At 43.3% G+C, this 5,753-nt stretch overlaps 1 pseudogene; it reads left to right on the top strand.

Annotated features, from left to right (window-relative positions):
- The window catches only part of LOC107703690 (adhesion G protein-coupled receptor E3-like), a 17,775-nt pseudogene that overhangs the window by 1,185 nt on the left and 10,837 nt on the right, over nt 1-5,753 (top strand).

Below are 5,753 nucleotides of genomic sequence, written 5' to 3'. Positions count from 1 at the left end.
CTGTTAAATATTAAAATAATGGGTGTCAATTATACTGCAATGTTGAATGCCTATAATTAATGGCTTAAATTGAAGGAAAAACGCACACTGTAAAATCTAATTAGTTGGGCTTACTTAAAAAAAGCATGCAAACCGATTGCCTTGAAAAAACTAAGTAAAGTGAAATAGGAATAGTATGTTGTACTGACAAATGCTTAGTTAGTATAGTTTACTTACACGAGAGTTCTAGTAACTAAAAAAGAACTGTAGGGGGTACTTGATCCTTTCATGTAGGTTTACTCATGACTTAGTATAGCTACTCACTGACTCCCAGAATGCATTGTGGCATGAATAAATTATACAGTTGCTTTGTTTTACAGTTGTTGATTTTATTTGACAATTTTATTTGCTGTCTTGTGTCAGTAGTAGCACATCAAAAAGAGCAAATAAAATGGTTATTGTTACAAGTAATGAAAATAAATGAAACTGAACTTTTACCATTGTTGTGATTCGCGTGCTGAATGTTTAAGTCTGTGTGTGACTTTAGCATATTATCACACATTATTTAAGGATTATATAAACCCAAATAAAAGCATATCATGGTATTTATGAAAAATTAAATTTGATATTTGAATATTTGACTTGAATATTTTAAGTAAGTGTCACTCAAAGCAGTAAGTAAATTGTTTTAGTTGCCTTGAAAGTAGCTGTAACTTAATCAAACCTAGTAAGTATAACAACTAAGTAAAGGTAACTAAATCTAAGTAAGGTAAACTATTGGATTTTACAGTGCATTTAATAGAGACATCAGTAGTTGTATTGGTGTCAATCACACTGGCCTTCATTAATAGGACTACTTAGTAAATTAAAGATTAAAGAAAAGCACTGTTTGAAGGGTTACCTGATTCAAACGGCATCAGAGAACTTCAAAACCATCAAACCCAACAATATAAATAGTGATTACAATCACTGGGCTTTCATAAAAAAGATAAATATTGTTAATAATTTACTATAGCATAGTCTTGTTTTGTGCTTAATCAGAGGTTGAAGTCTTCATGGTTGGACCACAGGTCACCATAGAGAAAATCCCTCGACTCGGCACGACAAATTCTTCTGTGGACATCGATCTCATAGGGATCGCCAAGAACAACAATGAAACAAGTATGTGAAATGTTATAGTGTGATTAAAAAAAAAAAATCTAAAATAAAAATTGACAATATATCTGCTAAACCACATTTACTTATTTTCTTTATTGTTGTTGTTTTAACATAGTATTGCTTTTCTGTTTCTGTCTCACAGGATCAGCTGCTGTGGCTTTCATGAGCTACAACACGATGTAGAATCTACTGAAGCCAGACTTCTTCAACACATCAAATGACACGGTTAAAACCATGATGTCCACTGTGATCTCAGCTACTCTTCCCAAAACCACCAACACTGAACTCACCAAACCAGTCAACTTCACCCTCAAACACATCAGAGTGAGAGACTGAAATGTGCTTGTGTTTTATCAGAGCACTGATGAACATCTGAAAACATCTAATATTCAGTGTTCTGATATTTTCTTCTTGTTTTTGCAGGAGTTTGATCCCAGCGGTTCTCTGTTCTGTGTGTACTGGAATATCAGCGAGTGGATTGTAGATGGTTGTTCTGTTTTAAAGACCAACAGCAGCTGCACTGTGTGTTCCTGTGATCATCTGTCGACATTCGCTCTCATCATGCAAACCAGCCGTCAGTCAGAGGTACAGAATATTTCTAGTGAACACTGAAGAACAGCACAGATTTGGCACTCATGTTCTCTCATGTTTTCTCAGAGCGACTCACTGATGGAGCTGTTGAATTTGGTGTGTGTGATCGTGGGGCTGATGTTCTTCAGTTTGGCCCTGTTGACCTTTGCCCTTTGTCAGTGGAGTCCTGGAGTGAATAATGTGGCTCGAATCAACATCTGCATCAGTCTTCTGTTGGCTCACCTTCTGTTTCTGCTCACACAGCAGTTCCTGAGCCTCATACGGCGTCAGCAGGTGAGAATGATGAAGGAGCCCTACAGCTCAGCACAGCCTCACTGAGAATCATCATAACCGTCTCTCATGGTCTCCAGGTGTTGTGTGCCATGATCTCAGGCCTTCTGCACTTCCTTTTTCTCTCCGGCTTTGTGTGGATGTTCATTGAAGCTATGTTGCTCTTCATCTGTGTGAAGAACCTATCACAGATCAGCTCCAGAAAGAGGGAGGTGCTTAGCAGTTGATTCCTGTGTGCGATTGGATACCTGGTTGCTCTGGTTGTGGTGTGTGTGTCTGTCGGTCTGGTTCCTGAAGGCTACGGCAGCGAAGAGTGAGTTGCTTTTTTAAAATTTATTTGATTAGATGATATAAAGACAGTAGGTGTGTTTAACTTCAGCTGCGGCTGGATGTAACCGATCAGCGAGATTTGCCACTTGTAGTCAGGGGAGGAGCTGAAAATAGAGACGTGAAGTCAGACACTTTCTGCTTCCCGTAGTGATGCTCATGTGGTGTCTGCGACATTTTTATGTAGCAAAATAAATGCTTTTCATTCAGTACTTTATTAATACACATCTCAAGTCACACAAAATTTCTAACCGGCATGCATTAATTGCTTCATGTCAGATGCAGATCGGTATGTGCAGCACCACATGAAGTCAAACACACTTCTTAGTTTATGACTGACAGCTTAGATATTTTGGAACAACACTGCTCTCTGATAAATGCATTTTATACAGTTTCAAAATCACCCAGAAGATTATAATATATTTGCAGTTTATTACACTTTTTCCAGTAATATTTCACCAGTCAGCACCTGAAATAGTATTTTTGATCAGTTCATTCAGTTATTATATTGTGTTTTCTTCTGAACAGTTGCTGGATTAAAAAAGATGGAGGTTTTATCTGGAGTTTTCTGGGTCCTGTTTGTGTCATACTAGCAGTAAGTTCTAGTTACAGGAATTTTTCACTTGGGCTGTTGAAACCAAAATACTAAAGTGATCTTAGATTTAAGTTTCTTCTTTTTCTGCAGTTAAACATGATTATCTTCATAAGGATCGTCATCAGTCTGATCAAAAATCTCAAAAATCTCAACGCTGAAGTTTCACAGATGAAACACACCAAGTAATATGCATTGTTTGTACTCTTAACAAGTGTGTGGTTCTTGGTTGCTCCTGGATTCTGGGTTTCTTCACTAATGGCAGTAAGGTGCTGGAGATCCTCTTCCTGATCTTGAACTCCCAGCAGGGAACCTTCATCTTCCTGATCTACTGTGTCTTCAATAATGAGGTCAGACATTTACTCAATTTACATCTGAAATCTGGATATTAAATAATATTCCAGTTGTTTTTATGGAGGTCCTCTTCTTATTTTGGCACTTCCCTCCCGAGCTCAACAGCGCCCCACGTTATTCCAATGGCGATCTATTCACAGTTGAGGAGCGAGTTCTGTGATCCTACAAACCCGGGAACGTGCTGCTCACGTGGCCAGTCACATGATTGTCTGCTGTAAATAAAATGAATTTTATTTACAAATTTATTCTTATTATTGTGTAAAATGTATTTAAAAATACTTATTATTATGTAAAATGTATTCTTATTATTCCAAGCATATTTTATAATATATAATCCTATTTATTATTTGATTATTTAAATCTCCTGTTTAAAAAATAGGAAAATAGACGCGCTATAGTTGTATATACTTTTACCTGATATATATCTGTTTATAATACACATTTTAAAATTGTTTTGCATACCTGCTGCTGCCACAATAAAGACCAATTTCGAATGTTTATGTGCTTTTCTTATCTTTCTTCTCCCAGTCGCTGTGGTGGAGCAGTTATGAAGTATTGTTATTTGAAATACTTTCCAGCATTTCAGAAATAAATATGTATGCAAATTACACTGAAGTAGGCTACAACGTTACCTTTCGGTGTTCAAGAGTGCTCAAAAAGGGTTTAAACTTAATTTTGAATTTATTTTTTCTCGTAAGCTCAGAGATGTGGATTCGGAGGACAATTAAGTTACCACACGACCTTGGTGTTTGTCAAAAAACAGAAGGTAATTCAGCCGGGGATTTTCCTGGATTCGGACGGCATTAAAATCACCAACTACCCCCTGTAAATGGTGAAAATCACTTACGTCCCCCTGAGAAACAATTACAGTCCGAATAGGGCTTTTGTTGTGTTTTCCCTCCTTACGTGCTGCGTCACCCAGTTTCTCCCTCACGTTGATTGTTCATTGATGTCAGGTGTGTCTCATCTTGTCCCTCGTTATCCTCGTTATTTAGCCCCAGTCTGTTCAGTCTGTGTTTGTCGGGTCTACTTTGTTGTCTACGTGTGTTTGCTCCAGTTCCTGATGTGGATTATCCCGTGTTTCTATGATTAAAGACTGTTAATGCCACTTCGCATCTCCATCGTTCCTTCCGACAGCGTAGAGTGACAGAAGACCCGACCAAAATACAGTTAACCTTGCTTTTTTTCTGTGTTTTTTCAGTGTTTTGTTTTCCGTTTTCCCTATGGATCCCCTCGTTGCCAAGTTCACCACCCTAGCCCGCAAAGACCTTTCCCTGTTGGAGTATGCGGTTGAGTTCAGCCAGCTCGTCATTTTAACGGCGTTTGACGACGCTGCGCTGAACTCACTGTTCTGGATCGGGGCTAATTACCATCGCTCCATTGACCTCCCAGACATCACTGGACTGAGTTGGATGGAAGCAATCATCCGGTGTCTGGAGAGTGTCTACCTCCGATCCAGAACACAGCCAGACCCAGAGCCCAGCCCACCATCTCCCCGCTGCACGGAGTGCAAGCCCAAGCCCACCGCTGATGGAGAGCGAGAGTCTGCCGCGACCGACGAGCCATCACCAGAGAGAGTGACAGTGCTGAGGATCGCCCCGGAGCCTGAGCCTATGACGTCAGACCAGGTGAGAGAGCTGGCTACAGAGCTCACCACGGGCAGTGGACATGGACTGTGAAAGCGCGGAGGGGAGCTCCGCCCCCTGCACCGTGGCTGAGGGTGAGCATGGATCTGGGAATGTGGAAGGCTGAAAGGGCTCCTGTTCCCATGTCCAGCCCAGAGAGGGCTCCTGTTCCCAAGTTAAGCCCGGAGAGCCCGGAGGCTCACAAATGCCCGCCCACCCACCCCTCCACCGCTGTCGTCTGGCAGCCCCTCTGCTCGCCCTCAGCCCACCATCAGTTCCTCCATTGTCACCGTGGCTGGAGAATCCCTTGCCGCCAGCCTCTGAGACCCAGACTCCACCTCGGCCCGTCGACCCAGTGGCTCCTCCATGGCTCCTAGCTCCCTCCTCTCTGCCATGGCCCATCAGTCCACTGGCTTGTCCCTCCGGCTCCGCCTTGGTCTGTCGTCGACAATCCGTCGCCTCGGGATTCCACTCCTCCGGCTGCGCCTCGTCCCTCCGGCTCTGTCAGGCTCTTCCTTCCCTTCGGCTCCTCCTCAGTCCTCTGTCGCTCCGGCTCCACCGCGGCCTTCCGGATCCCCTCCTCCGCTTAGGTCGCCGGTGCCATCTGCTCTGCCTTGGCCCTCCGGATCCTCCCCGTCGCCCAGGCTCATCGGCTCTCCGCCTCGGGCTTCTCCACCACCTGCTCCGCCGCCGTTGGTTGGCCCCCTGGAGTCGTCAGCCCTTCCTCCTCCATGGCTCCTCCTTCCGTCGGCTCCACCGTGGGCCGCCATCATGGCTGTGGCCTGGGTCCCACCTGGCACCGCCTGCTCCAAGTCCCTCCTGTCTCCGCCCTGTCTCCGCCCTGGCTCGTCCCTGCT

This window comes from Sinocyclocheilus anshuiensis, unplaced genomic scaffold (assembly GCF_001515605.1).
Source record: "Sinocyclocheilus anshuiensis isolate Anshui unplaced genomic scaffold, SAMN03320099.WGS_v1.1 scaffold274, whole genome shotgun sequence".
Classification (NCBI taxonomy): Eukaryota; Metazoa; Chordata; class Actinopteri; order Cypriniformes; family Cyprinidae; genus Sinocyclocheilus; species Sinocyclocheilus anshuiensis.
Note: the sequence above shows the minus strand (reverse complement) of the source record. Positions and strands in the feature narration are given on the sequence as shown.